Below are 16,349 nucleotides of genomic sequence, written 5' to 3'. Positions count from 1 at the left end.
GCAAGCTAACTTTTCCCCATAGAAATGCATTGGCCAGTGCTGATTGGCCAGAGTACGGAACTCGACCAATCAGCGCTGGCTCTGCTGGAGGAGGCGGAGTCTAAGATAGCTCCACACCAGTCTCCATTCAGGTCCGACCTTAGACTCCGCCTCCTCCGGCAGAGCCAGCGCTGATTGGCCGAAGGCTGGCCAATGCATTCCTATGCGAATGCAGACTTAGCAGTGCTGAGTCAGTTTTGCTCAACTACACATCTGATGCACACTCGGCACTGCTACATCAGATGTAGCAATCTGATGTAGCAGAGCCGAGGGTGCACTAGAACCCCTGTGCAAACTCAGTTCACGCTAATAGAATGCATTGGCCAGCGCTGATTGGCCAATGCATTCTATTAGCCCGATGAAGTAGAGCTGAATGTGTGTGCTAAGCACACACATTCAGCACTGCTTCATCAAGCCAATACAATGCATTAGCCAGTGCTGATTGGCCAGAGTACGGAATTCGGCCAATCAGCGCTGGCCAATGCATTCTATTAGCCCGATGAAGTAGAGCTGAATGTGTGTGCTAAGCACACACATTCAGCACTGCTTCATCAAGCCAATACAATGCATTAGCCAGTGCTGATTGGCCAGAGTACGGAATTCGGCCAATCAGCGCTGGCCAATGCATTCTATTAGCCCGATGAAGTAGAGCTGAATGTGTGTGCTAAGCACACACATTCAGCACTGCTTCATCAAGCCAATACAATGCATTAGCCAGTGCTGATTGGCCAGAGTACGGAATTCGGCCAATCAGCGCTGGCTCTGCTGGAGGAGGCGGAGTCTAAGGTCGCTCCACACCAGTCTCCATTCAGGTCCGACCTTAGACTCCGCCTCCTCCGGCAGAGCCAGCGCTGATTGGCCGAAGGCTGGCCAATGCATTCCTATGCGAATGCAGACTTAGCAGTGCTGAGTCAGTTTTGCTCAACTACACATCTGATGCACACTCGGCACTGCTACATCAGATGTAGCAATCTGATGTAGCAGAGCCGAGGGTGCACTAGAACCCCTGTGCAAACTCAGTTCACGCTAATAGAATGCATTGGCCAGCGCTGATTGGCCAATGCATTCTATTAGCCCGATGAAGTAGAGCTGAATGTGTGTGCTAAGCACACACATTCAGCACTGCTTCATCAAGCCAATACAATGCATTAGCCAGTGCTGATTGGCCAGAGTACGGAATTCGGCCAATCAGCGCTGGCCAATGCATTCTATTAGCCCGATGAAGTAGAGCTGAATGTGTGTGCTAAGCACACACATTCAGCTCTACTTCATCGGGCTAATAGAATGCATTGGCCAGCGCTGATTGGCCAGAGTACGGAACTCGACCAATCAGCGCTGGCTCTGCTGGAGGAGGCGGAGTCTAAGGTCGGACCTGAATGGAGACTGGTGTGGAGCGATCTTAGACTCCGCCTCCTCCAGCAGAGCCAGCGCTGATTGGCCGAATTCCGTACTCTGGCCAATCAGCACTGGCTAATGCATTGTATTGGCGTGATTAAGCAGTGCTGAATGTGTGTGCTTAGCACACACATTCAGCTCTACTTCATCGGGCTAATAGAATGCATTGGCCAGCGCTGATTGGCCGAATTCCGTACTCTGGCCAATCAGTGCTGGCCAATGCATTCTATTAGCTTGATGAAGCAGAGTGTGCACAAGGGTTCAAGCGCACCCTCGGCTCTGATGTAGGAGAGCCGAGGGTGCACTTGAACCCTTGTGCACCCTCAGCTCTGCTACATCAGAGCCGAGGGTGCGCTTGAACCCTTGTGCACACTCTGCTTCATCAAGCTAATAGAATGCATTGGCCAGCGCTGATTGGCCAATGTATTCTATTAGCCTGATGAAGTAGAGCTGAATGTGTGTGCTAAGCACACACATTCAGCTCTACTTCATCGGGCTAATAGAATGCATTGGCCAGCGCTGATTGGCCAGAGTACGGAACTCGACCAATCAGCGCTGGCTCTGCTGGAGGAGGCGGAGTCTAAGATCGCTCCACACCAGTCTCCATTCAGGTCCGACCTTAGACTCCGCCTCCTCCAGCAGAGCCAGCGCTGATTGGCCGAATTCCGTACTCTGGCCAATCAGCACTGGCTAATGCATTGTATTGGCTTGATGAAGCAGTGCTGAATGTGTGTGCTTAGCACACACATTCAGCTCTACTTCATCGGGCTAATAGAATGCATTGGCCAATCAGCGCTGGCCAATGCATTCTATTAGCGTGAACTGAGTTTGCACAGGGGTTCTAGTGCACCCTCGGCTCTGCTACATCAGATTGCTACATCTGATGTAGCAGTGCCGAGTGTGCATCAGATGTGTAGTTGAGCAAAACTGACTCAGCACTGCTAAGTCTCTGCATTCGCATAGGAATGCATTGGCCAGCCTTCGGCCAATCAGCGCTGGCTCTGCCGGAGGAGGCGGAGTCTAAGGTCGGACCTGAATGGAGACTGGTGTGGAGCGATCTTAGACTCCGCCTCCTCCAGCAGAGCCAGCGCTGATTGGTCGAGTTCCGTACTCTGGCCAATCAGCGCTGGCCAATGCATTCTATTAGCCCGATGAAGTAGAGCTGAATGTGTGTGCTTAGCACACACATTCAGCTCTACTTCATCAGGCTAATAGAATACATTGGCCAATCAGCGCTGGCCAATGCATTCTATTAGCTTGATGAAGCAGAGTGTGCACAAGGGTTCAAGCGCACCCTCGGCTCTGATGTAGCAGAGCTGAGGGTGCACAAGGGTTCAAGTGCACCCTCGGCTCTCCTACATCAGAGCCGAGGGTGCGCTTGAACCCTTGTGCAGCCTCGGCTCTGCTACATCAGAGCCGAGGGTGCGCTTGAACCCTTGTGCACACTCTGCTTCATCAAGCTAATAGAATGCATTGGCCAGCACTGATTGGCCAGAGTACGGAATTCGGCCAATCAGCGCTGGCCAATGCATCCCTATGGGAAAAAGTTTATCTCACAAAAATCACAATTACACACCCGATAGAGCCCCAAAAAGTTATTTTTAATAACATTCCCCCCTAAATAAAGGTTATCCCTAGCTATCCCTGCCTGTACAGCTATCCCTGTCTCATAGTCACAAAGTTCACATTCTCATATGACCCGGATTTGAAATCCACTATTCGTCTAAAATGGAGGTCACCTGATTTCGGCAGCCAATGACTTTTTCCAATTTTTTTCAATGCCCCCAGTGTCGTAGTTCCTGTCCCACCTCCCCTGCGCTGTTATTGGTGCAAAAAAGGCGCCAGGGAAGGTGGGAGGGGAATCGAATTTTGGCGCACTTTACCACGTGGTGTTCGATTCGATTCGAACATGGCGAACACCCTGATATCCGATCGAACATGTGTTCGATAGAACACTGTTCGCTCATCTCTATTCATTATATAAACCATCTTAAGTGGTGCCCTTAATCCTGCAACAACAGATGAAATGAATAACCCCCCACCTTTCCAAATCTCCAAATGGCTACTGAGAGTCAAAGCAAAGGAAGAGAAAAATAAAGCAGGAGTTTCCGACTAGAATATTGTTCTCTAACTACACCAAGTATATAAGATCCCATTCAACAAACCTAATGCTCTACAAGTGTATTGGGAGAAACAGATTCTGTCTATAGACAAAGGCCATAGGCACATAAATGGCAATGTGAAGGTTATCATTAATATGCATAGAATTAATATGCATGTGTTTGAGGGTAGGGTCCCCCTCTCCATCCTGTGTTGCATTGGCTGGGCATGAAGCAGTTCTGGTGGCTACTGGAGCCAGTCACTGGCCTTAGTGGTCACATGTTGCAGGCCAGTCACATATTAACAGTAAAGTCACCTGAGCCGCTTCATTTCTGGCTCAGCCAGCGCATGGAAATATGGGCTAGGGGGGAGGAAAGAGCTGCTGGTTTTGTTTTTTGTTTTATCTGGTCCTCTGGCTTTTCCAATTTGCCTGAAAATTCTTTTAGACTAAAGCCCAAATAGCATGAAAACCCACTGTGGAAACGCATTGTGATTTTTTCCCACAAAGTCTGCAGAGGTTTCCTCTGGACTTTCTGCTTCCATTCTACCTATAGGGAAACCACCAGCATTTCCGTCAGTTTAATTGACATGCCATGATTTCCATAACTGTGACAGCATTTCCGCTGTGCGTATTTTTCTGCAGTGTGTGGATGGGATTCATCACTTTGCAGTGGTTGTAAAACGCAGCTTTTTTTTTTTTTTTTTTTTTTGCTGCGTTTACACCACATGGGCGCCCCCGCCTTCATTTTTATAAAATATCAAGATGAAAATCTCCCATCATGCTGAAGGTGTATTTCCTCAGGCATTAGAGGTAGTTCTGCTACTGTTTTAAACATTCAAAAGGTGACACTCAATGTGATCGATCTTATTTGGGCCACATGACCCTTTTATAATACCTTGCAGGACAACCCTATGTCCTTTTTCCTGCCAATATGCTTTATAGTATGCAACCATTTAGTCTCTCCCATGACCTATATATTTTATATCTCATAATATCTCTCTTTCCATCTCCTATCAGTTACTTAGATATTCATTCACAGTTTGCAGTTCTTTCCTATTCCATCAACATCAACCAGTGTATTCAGTTGCAGCGAATGAAGATGGCCAGGATAAACAGTGGCCTTTTGCCTAGTTAGGCCTCCTTCATACATTCTTTAACACCCAAAATGCGTAAAATGTGCTTTTTTTTCCGTCCTTTTATGTCTGGATCCATGTTTGTGTATATGTTTTTAACTACTTTAAGTAAAAGTTAATTTTTATCTATTTTTGGCATGCTGGAGTAAATCTTTTTTGTGAGCATCAACCTGTCAAGTCTATTTCTGTTCCTGGTTGATATACTGCTCCCCCAGCAGGCTAAACCAAAAAAGATGGCTGAAGCAACCACAGAGTTGAAAAAGGCCCAAAGAAGAGTCTGCTGTGTCCCTTTCTGTGCAGCGCCTCCAGGTGATCAGCCCAGTTCAGTTTATTATTACTTATAGGTCTTCATTATCTCAATGCATGTCCATTGGATCTCCACCGAGGTTGGAGCACTTCTCCGTTTACTAAAGTCCACCACCATCTCCTTGGTCTTCCCAGCATTAATCCTGAGCTGGTTCTGCTGGCACCATCCTACAAAATCCTGGTTTAAGTCTCTGTATTCCCCATGATCACCATCAGTGATGAGGCCTACTATAGCAGAGTCATCGGAGGACTTCTGTAAGTAACAGCTGGATGAGTTGTGCCTAAAGTCAGCAGTGTAAAGAGTGAAGAGAAATGGGGCAAGAACTGTACCTTGTGGTGCCCCCATACTACAGATCACAGTGTCAGACACACAGTCCTGGGCTCTCACATACTGAGGGTGGGTTGTCAGGTAGTCTAGGATCCAGTAGGACAGATGATGGTCCACACCACCAAGGTTCAGCTTCTCCCTCAGTAGCCCTGGCTGAATGGTGTTGAATGCACTGGAGAAGTCAAAGAACATTATTCTCACAGTGTTCCCAGGTTTCTCCAGGTGAGAGAGAGCTCTGTGAAGAAGGTGGCTGATGGCGTCATCTACCCCAATGCCTGGGTGATAGGCAAACTGGAAGGGTCCAGAACAGAACACACTAGAGGGCGTAGATGTGTCAGGACCAGTCTCTCTAGGACCTTCATCAGGTGAGATGTTAGTACTACAGGTCAGTAGCCGTTGAAGTCTATCCGGTTGGGTTTCTTTGGGACTGGTACCACACAAGAAGTCTTCCACAGTTTTGGTACCACTCCCAGCTTCAGGCTCATATTGTACATGTGCATAACACCACACAGCTGGTCTCCGCACATTTTAAGAACTCTTGTGCTCATCCCATCGGGTCCTCACAAGCACCAGACTCTCCCCTCTATATGAGCACTTGAGTTGCCATTGACTATGCTGTCTGTTGTCCAGTGACACTGTGAGCGGCTTTACTGGCAATGTTTCTCAGGTGCAAGATTAAAAATTCTGTCTTTGCAATTGTTGTCTTCCTTCTTTATGTGGGCGTCAAATGATAGTCGAGTATATAAAATACCAACTGTATTGCCAAAAGTAGCTTTGAGCATCTACCGGGGCACCGACCTGTGGGGCACATGACCCTTTTCCTCTTACCTGCTCCTGCTTTTGGCCTTTATGTATTATTTCTGCATGTACACTGTTTTTATCCTTACATTGTTTCAATCACTTGTTAGGTAACTTGTGTATGTCATGTAGGAATTCTCATGTTATGTTATATGGCTGTGATACATTTCAAACCCTGTGACGAATTCCATATAGCCCAATTTTCACTAATATAATTGTGTCTTTGCAATCAGGCTCAAGTTAAAAGAAAGTCAAAAGCAAACAAAAAGTCAATTAAAGTTTTCTGACAAGTTAAAAAGTACTTATAAGTCATTCGGATTATTTCAGGAGTCTCTGATGATCACAGAACTGTGAGAAGTAATGAGAAAAGCTGGAAGATAATGAGAAAAATGTTTTTAGAATCCCAAATGAGCTTCTGGTGCTCTTAAGCCTTACCTTGGTTCTTGTAAGAAAGGAGAATACACATCACAGATTTGTCTGTGTCAAAAAAATAAGTCCAAGGTCACAGTATTTTCTGGGAGTCTTTCAGCAGACAATAGTTCTCCACAAGCACACATAGTATACAGGAAAATTCTGATAATGTCTTGGTAATGGTACGAGGCCAGAATTTCATGATTACATCTAGATCTGGAGGAACCAAGATGTGAATTTTGGCAACGATCTTACTAAATTTGTACAGCCAACGAGGTCATGTCATTTGTTAACTGGATTTTTTTTTTCTTTTGAGTATAAATCATATATATAAATAAGAATATATAATGATGGCTATAGTCAATGGTATAACCTGTGTGCTCTAAAGACACAAAAGTTTTAATGGGTTTGCTGACCCTAATGAATGATAACATCGCCACAGGACACCTGTACCCCCACAGACCAGCTGTTCTGGAAGCCTCCGCACAAGCAAACTGCGCTATTCTAGTAATCGGAACGTGGCTATCTACTGTATAGAGGTAGAGATCCAAACACCCAGAAAAAAAAAAAAAAAAAAAAAACACACACACACACGATAACACCACTCGTTACAGCTGAGGAGTTTTTATGGACTTCAACAAAAGACCTTAAGGCCCCATTCCCACGGAGTAACGCGCCGCCCATTCTGACACGTAAACACGTGTCAGAGTGAGCACTTCAAAACAGAATCCCATTGACTTTAATGGGTTCCATTTAACGTGCATAACATTGAAATCAATGGGTTAAAAACCCTCCCATTGATTTCAATGTCCAGCGCACGTAAAACGGAACCCATTTAAGTCAACGGGATTCTGTGTTGACGTGCTCACTCTGACACGTGTTTATGTGTCAGAATGAGCGGTGCGTTACTCTGTGGGAACGGAGCCTAACTTGAATCTTTTTGATGAGCACAGTATTCTTTCCCACTTTTCTTCCCACCTGTTTTCTTTTGGGCGTGTGTTTTTTGGAACTCTACAATATTTGTCTGAATCCTCCTTTTGGATGAAGACGGCCAGGAATCTGCTCGCTGATACAACCAATACACACTGACATTACTGGTTGTTGTGGACTGACTCAACCAAACCAGGAGAAAGTCCACCAGGACCAGATTGATCATTCTAGACATTGTCTATCAGTATTTCTCTGTTAACATAACGGAATCACACTATGTGCCGCTTGGCGTCTTTTTTACTTCTATATATTCTATCACTGTATAGCAATGACACCGCAGAAATGAAGCTCTACTCCTAATACATGAGACGGCGTATGATCCTTATCCACTGCAATTCCTTCTGGTGCCTGAAAGCTTCCTAAACAACTGATCTGTACAGCGTAAATGTATTGGAACCCCACAGATCGGATACAGATGACCTGTCTCATCAGTATATAACAAGCATTAGGGTCCAGAAAACCCCTTTAAATTTTATGAGCACCCAAAGAATTTTAGTTAACGCAGAAACCTGGCTCACCCATTATAGTCTATGGGGTCTGTGGGTTTCCACAAATAATCACTTTTTTTTTTTTTTAAGTGGATGAGGTCTCTGTATGTGGGGTCCCCAAGTGGACCCCACGAATAGAAACCCAAACACAGGAGTGAACCTAGTGTCAAATATACCTTCCTGTTTTGTGTTCAGAGTTCCTAAACAGACATATACCTTTCCATAGCAAAGTAATACAATCACATCCTGTGTTTGGTATGTTTTTACGATTTACTCCCCATCACCTATCCCATCAATTACTGTCTGCAGATTAAGAAAAAAAAAGACGACGAAGTAAGTGGGACAGGAACCTTAGAAATATGTATGACTGCACAGAAACTGTATACACAACATGACAATATATTGTTCAGGCGAGCACAGGTTTTACACTTTTCTGTCTTCTATCTGCACCATGTAACTATAAATCATATTCTTTTTTTTCTTTGTCGGTTTCTCTGAACTTTAAAGACCCCATAAAAAAGTGAAAATATGGAAGTGTTTGGGGAGGTTTAGAGAGCCAGGTCAAGATTTATACCAGTTCTTCTAATGAAAATATTATTATTATTCAAGACTATGGAACATGGAAACTGGTTAGAAAGCCTTTCAAGGTTTTTTTTTCCAAGACTTACAAATTCATGGTCTAACCTCAGGCTAGATCATCAATAGGAGATTCAAGTGAATCAAACGGTGACTCCATCAATGAGACTGAGCTGCTGGTGTTGTACATGTGACAGTGAAACGTGACGTTATCAGCACAGAGATAATACTTACGCGCTCATAAGCGCCACTGCCTTTTCAATCAGCTGATCCATGGGGTCCTAGGTGTCAGGCCCCTACCGGTCCCAGATTGATGACCTAGCCTAAGGACATCAATATGTTGTTTGTATTTCTGCTACTACTATATTATTCTATAACCTAATGTTAGGGCCTCATTCACGCATTCATTTTCCTGCACTTGAAAATGTAAAAAATGTATATACATTGGAAGCTGTTTTATGACGTTTCTTGTGGCATTTATACATTTGGTCTAATGTTACACGTACTTTTCTTGGCATGCTTAATTTTTTTTTTTTTTTAAAAAAGCCTAGGAGATAACGCCAACAATGCCATATCCAAAGCATACTGTTTTTGAGAAACAACAAACAACAATACGATAATATCACCGTAGCAGACACTGGATGATATTGAGCTTTACACTGTGTTGTCTGACTACTTGTCTTAGTTTAGCCTACAATCTTGCCACAAAGCCCCTCTTCAGGTAAGCCACATCAGTCTTCCATTAAACAAGGCAAATAAAGCGTCTTTCACACAACAGTGTTTGGTCAGCGATTTTGTTCAGTGATTGTGAGCCAAAATTAGGAGTGGAGGCTACACGGAGATCAGGTATAATAGAAATAAATGTACCTGTTCTGTGTTCTTAACCCACTCCTAGTTTCGGCACACAATCACTGAACAAAATCACTGACCAAACACTGACTGTGTGAAAGTAGCCTAAATCAAAGGGGTTGTTCCCATTACCGTTAGGGACAGTTACTAGTGTTCGTTACAAGTTTTTAGAGATGGAAACTAGCAGAACGGTCACAAATCTGTGAAAAATTCCATAGATTTCAATGGGATCTTATCTGTTGTCCATTAGCGACTGTTTACATCAAATCCATCACATGTCCGTTACTTTCCACATCCACAAAAATCCAGGGTGCAGAACTTTTGTGCCTGAGAAAGATAATGGTTTCATGAAGCTTCTGTTATTTTTTTAACATTAAAGTCCATTATACCGTCCGTTATTACGGGGTTTGTTTTTTTACGGGACATCCAGCAGTAGTGTGAAAAAATTAACACTCCTCATTTCACAATGTTTTAACTCAAGGGGTGGAAGAGATTAAATAAAACACGCATTCAATTGCTGTGCATTTATTTCTGCTGCGTTTCCGCAATGCGTGGCTTCAGCCTAAAACAATTTATGGGATACAAGGCATGGACTTTACACTGATGCAAGTTGCGCACAATTCTGACACATTTTGATGAGTGTTTTTGGAAACAAAAGATTATAGAGCGGTTGACAATTCTATTCTCTGTACACATGACAAAAGTGTAATGAAAAATATCCTACTTGAATCGGTCACATTTTGTCTCTGTGATGTTTACCGTATTTTTCGGACTATAAGACGCACTTTTTTCCCCAAAAATTTTGGGGGAAAAGAAGGGTGCGTCTTATAGTCCGAATGTGGCGCCTGGCATCCGCTGTAATAGAGAGACCATGCCGGCAAGGGATAGACGCCGGGGCCTGAGACATCGCTGCGCTCCTCTGCCCTGCATGAAGCCAGCAGCGGCAGGGGCGATGCTATTCCGCTCCTCCGTCCCCCCGCCGCTGGCTTCATGCAGGGCAGAGGAGCGTAGCGGTGTCTCAGGCCCCAGCACCTATGCCAGCGTTATCCCTCGCCGGCATCCGCCTCTCTAGTACAGCGGATGCCGGGTCAGTATCGGTGGCCCCTTCTCCCCCGGGGCCGGTCCCCGCCAGCCCCGTACCTGTGAAGTTGCAGGCCGGCTCCTGCGCGGCGATATCGCAGGAGCCGACCTGTTCGGGTGACAGCCGGGAGCCTAATGAAGGCTCCCAGGCCTGTCACTGCTATATTAGTATTGCGGCTGGGTCTATGACCAGCCGTAATACTAATATACAGAATGTCCCATAGACGGCAATACAGTGGTATTGCCGTCTATGGGACTTGCAATCAAGTGACCGCAGGTTCAAGCCCCCGGGGGGGAATAAAATAGTAAAAAAAAAAAAAAAAAAAAAAAAAAAAACTTTAAAAATATATAATAAAAATATGAAATAAATAAAAGTTCTAAATCACCTCATGACCCTAGAATATATATATAAAAGTAGAAAATCATAAACCACCGGGTTTTTTTTTCAATAAAAGGTGATCTAAGCAATAGATATTCCCCAAAATGGTATAACTAAAAAGTACTTCTGGCCCCGCAAAAAAAACACTCTATGCATCCCCGTACAGCTGCAGGGTCACCTGTCAATGTGGCCTTGCAGTTGTTGCAAAACTACAACTCCCATATATTAAATATTTTACCATTTTTTGCTTCAAAATTTTTTCCCTATTTTCCTCCTCTAAAACCTAGGTGCATCTTATAGTCCGAAAAATACGGTATTTCCCATAAATATAAGTGAAAGGGACCAAACATAAAAAATACTGTAACGGCAGCCTACAAACAAAGAAATAAACGGAAGGGTAGAGAAAGGAAGATAAACAATTCTGCTGCACGTGATAAGCCTCACATCAGAAGACTGCACCATAGTGGAAACCAAACTCACATAGGCACAAATAAGAAGCAAAGACAAAATGATAGAACCCAAACCAAGTAACACTTACTAATGTCTGACAAATTAAAAATGTTGGCAAGTAAATCTTCCATCCACTATTTTTGCCTTGGGCATCAGTCAATTAGATTTTTTATCGACTAGCCTCTTACCCGGGGGTTGTTGGCGTTGATAATCCGCCTATATTCAGCAAATTGCTGTCGTCGGTGGTTTGCCTGCTCTGGCGTTGCGGCAGCTGTTAGGCTAGTTTGCCGCTGAACTCGTTCCTCGCGCTGTGCCAGTGATTGTTCCGGCATCTCAGCAGCTCACTAGGACGCCATATAAGGAGTGTGTTGGTGGGGATGATCCCCGTCAGCTCCGCTTGAGGAGAACTCTGACTTCTGTCTACGTTCATAGCTGTCATTTTAGAATTTTGCAACAGATATTTTTTTCCCCCCAGCATGTTTAAAAGTAGCAAACTGCCAATAGTGTGTCAACATGTTGTCTGGAGCTGATCAGATAATATGCAAATGCCTGTACAGAATCCCTGAGGGTTAGCTAACTGTTTACAAAAGAGAGAACAGCCCTGGCTGAGATAAGGCTACTGGAAGAGCAGTGTAATATAGTATGTAAACAACTTCATAACAGTCGTGAAGCCATGTCATTACTTCATAACGGTCGTGAAGCCATGTCATTTACTGGGATAAAAGTAGCCTATGTTTTAATTGAGGTTACAATCTATCTGTGTGCTGAATTTCATTCAAATCTGTTAAGCCGTTTTGCGTGATTGAGGAACAAACACACAAACATTCACATTAATAATAATAATAATAATAATAATAAAATATATAATATAATATTAGTAGGATAGCATAATAGTAAGATAGGATAGGATTGCAGTTCTGTATTTTTCTGTTACCTCTGACAGCTTGTCCTATATTTGCATAGTTTTGGGTGAAAACGAAACAAAATCAACATAAGTGCTGAAAATGCATTAAAATGGTTAAAAAGGTTTACATAATTTTGTAACATTTAACCCTTTTCCTGCATTTTCAGCACTTCTGTTCCAATTATCTAAACCTTGTATATGCAAAAGCAGAAAACTGTGTATTCATGCAATATTTCCCTTTTGATAACAGAGAAGCCGACATGGAGCACAGTGTTTCTGCTTCTGTTCTGAATGCTGAGTGAGGAGAATACTAAATAGATTTTCTGTAGCAGATATATGTCTTTATTTATTTATGATTGATTGATTGATTGATTTTCTGTTTGCTGAAGCAAGAATATGACAATACATAAAACTACAAATACAGAGGCCAGGGGTTCCTACACTGAAAAAAGTGGCTAGGAATAACAATTGGAAAACTAAATTGAAAACCACACCCCTCTCCAATATTTTCCATCTGTGGACATGTGATCTCGTGAATTAAAGGGGTATTACAATCTTGGCAGGTATGGCTATAATCATAGGATAGGAGTTAGATGCCGGACAAACATGCTTCACACCAATTGGGACCTGCATCTATCTCAAGAACGGGTCCTCCATTCTCAACTGCAAACATGAGAGGACCGCGCAGTCTCTCCATTCACTTCTACAAGGGTTCTGATAGCAGCTCATGTTGCCTTATGGGATCTGCATTTATGGCGTGTGTGTGTTAAGATGGGAATACACATTTAAAGAAGTATGAATGGGCTGAGGGTTTGTGATTTTTGAGTCAGCATTTTGTTTGAATTGCACAACTTTCAGCCTTTGTACAACACTGAGGTTTTTTGACTCAGCATATGCATGAGTTTTGGTAAACTACTACGCTGGTATTGTACATCACAGGGATCAGAGAGAGTTCACTGCAACTACATCCCATGTGGATCTACTCTAAGTGAACAGTCCACTCAAAATTGATACACTATAGGGGAATTTATTAACCCATATATGAGAGACTGGAGAATGTGTCAAGTTTTACACCAAAACCCCCCAAAAAAAACCTCCCCCCCAATTCTGCATCTTATTCATCATTTGCAGCAGCAGAGCTGAGTGTGCATTGAACCATGCTGCACACTCAGCTCTGCTGCATCTCTGTGTGTGCTGAGCTCTGCTGTTTCTCCATGTAGCAGTGCTGTGTCAGCACTGCTACATCTGAGATTGGACCACAATGGAAACTACTGTGGATGGATCTTAGACTCCGCCTCCTCCAGCAGAACCAGCGTTGATTGGCCGAATGCTGTACACTGGCCAATCAATGCTGTACACTGGCCAATCATTTCTATGGGAAAAAGTCAGCTCGCGCATATCACAAGCTGACAGGGATCCCGACGTAATACAGTGACTTGGGAATGTTAGATGCCCCCAGACATTATTCCCCTGCTGTCCCAGTTGCATTCCAGGGTGTTGGCATCATTTGCTGAGGTGTGATAGTGGACTTGGTGACTCTCCTGAGTCGAATGGTGGGATCCCCTGAAACAAAGCATTTTTCCCCATAGACTATAATGGGATTCGATATTAGTTCGAATAGTCGAATATTGAGCGGCTATTCGAAATGAATATCGAATATTTTACTGCTCGCTCATCTCTAGTCAGGAACCATATAATAATTCAGTACCTTTTTAAAGGCTATTCACGCATACGTGGGGCTCTATCAGCATAATTTTGCTGATAGAGACCGTTTAAATAACATCACTGCATATTGCTATGATTTTTGTTGCAGATCATAAGGGCATCATTGTTTTTATATAATTACTTTAAAACTTGACTTTAACCCCTTACCACTACAGACATTTTTTCTTTAATTTTCTATATTTATTTTTTCCTCCCAATCTTCCAAAACCTATAAGTTCCCATGAGGGCTTATTTTTTGCTTAACAAATTGTACTTCATAATGGTACCAATTACTATTCTGTATAATATACCGGGAGGCTGGAAAGGAATTCAGAATGGGGTAGAAATGGGAAAATACTGCATTTGTGCCAAATGCAGCCAAAAACATATTACCCATATTCTATGGGTTAGATTCTACTATAGATATACTATAAATATAAAGATCGTACAACTTTTTAAAGTTTTTCTCTAACCATTTAAGGAGGTAACAATCCGTAATCTTGATAGTCTGCCGATGGATACGACCATGAACGCAGGAACCTTCCATGGTCTTATAATGGCTATGTAGCCAGTATATCATCTTATACATTTAGTGTCCCTGTCTAAGACTCAGACCTTCACAGAGTCTCAAGTAGGGAAATCAGAAGGATTTAAGCAGACAAGACTGGAGGACCCGATGGGATAAGCACGAGAGTTCTTAAAGTGTGCTTAGGCCAGCTGTGTGGTGTTATTACACACATGTACAATATGAGCCTGAAGTCGGGAGTGGTATAACTGTGGGAAAACATCTTGTGTGGTTGCAGTTCGAAAGACACCTCATCTGACGGACCTTAATGACTATAGACTTGTAGCACTGACATCCCACTTTATAAAAGTCCTAGAGAGACTGGTCCTGACACACCTACGCCCTCTAGTGAGCTTAGCTCTGGACCCCCTCCAGTTTGCCTATTGACCAGGCATTGGGGTAGATGATGCCATCATCCACCTTCTTCACAGAGCTCTTTGTCACCCGAAGAAACCAGGGAACACTGAAAATAATAGTCTTTCATTTCTCCAGTGCTTTTAACACCATTCAGCCAGGGCTACTGAGGGAAAAGCTGGACCTTCTTGGAGTGGACCATCATCTGTCCTAATGGATCCTAGACTCTCTCACAAACTGACCTCAGTATGTGAGAGCCCGGGACTGTGTGTCTGACACTATGATCTGTAGTACGGGGGCACCACAAAGTACATTTCTTGCCCCATTTCTCTTCACACTGTACACTGCTGACTTTAGGCACAACTCATCCAGCTGTTACTTACAGAAGTACTCCGATGATTCTGCTATAGTAGGCCTCATCACTGACTGAGACGACAAGGAACACAAAGACTTAAATCGGGACTTTGTGGAATGCTGCCAGTGGAATCACCTCCGGATTAAGGCTGGGAAGACCAAGGAGATGGTGGTGGATTTTAGTAAGCGAAGAAGTGCTCTGAATCCAGTGGAGATCCAAGGGACAGGCATTGAGATAGTCAAGACCTATAAGTACTTAGGTGTGCTCCTCAATAATAAGCAGGCTCTACTTGCTCAGGAGGCTGAGGGCCTTCGGAGTCCAGGGGCCACTTCTTAGGGCCTTTTTCAACTCTGGTTGCTTCAGCCATCTTCTTCGGTGTGGCCTGCTGGGGAAGTAGCATTACAGCATGGGACAGAAATAGACTTGACAGTCTGGTTAGAAGGGCCAGCTCTGTCCTGGGGAGCCCCCTGGACCCAGTCCAGGTGGTGGGTGACAGAAGGACACTGTCTGTGGTGAACTCCATGCTGGAGAACAACTCCCATCCCATATATGAAACTGACAGCACTGGGCAGGACTGTCAGTGACCGACTGCTTCACCCCAAGTGTAAGAAGGAGCGATATTGGCGGTCCTTCCTCCCAACCATGGTCAGGCTGTATAATCATCACCAGGCTAAGCGAAGACCACTCCGCACAGAGAGCTACATGATCCTAATGTCTTTCTTTTTTAGTTGTTATGACTCCTAGTATATTTTCTACCTGTTACTCTGTGATTTGTATGTTTTTTTTCTTGCAATATTACTGTATCATCTGTGCCACTGTAACACGCTGAATTTCTCCATGGCGGGACTAGTAAAGGATTATCTTATCTCATCTCGGCCACAATAAGGAAATGAAGGCTGGGTTTCTGGCAAGTGCCAGACCCTAGAAGGTATCTACATTTTTGGTTATATCCATTAGCAAAAGATCAAGACCAAACATTGTCACCGCTAAGACGGTTGGAGAAAATGTTTAAAATGTTGCAGGAGATGCGATGGGGGCGTCCCCATTGCTGCTCGAAAGCCGACTCCAGCGCCACCTCTATCTTCTTCTGCATCCTCCCCTTCCTTCTTCGGCTTGACGTCTGACACCTGCGCAGTACGCTCTG

The sequence above is a fragment of the Leptodactylus fuscus genome, chromosome 10 (assembly GCF_031893055.1).
Source record: "Leptodactylus fuscus isolate aLepFus1 chromosome 10, aLepFus1.hap2, whole genome shotgun sequence".
Classification (NCBI taxonomy): domain Eukaryota; kingdom Metazoa; phylum Chordata; class Amphibia; order Anura; family Leptodactylidae; genus Leptodactylus; species Leptodactylus fuscus.
Note: the sequence above shows the minus strand (reverse complement) of the source record.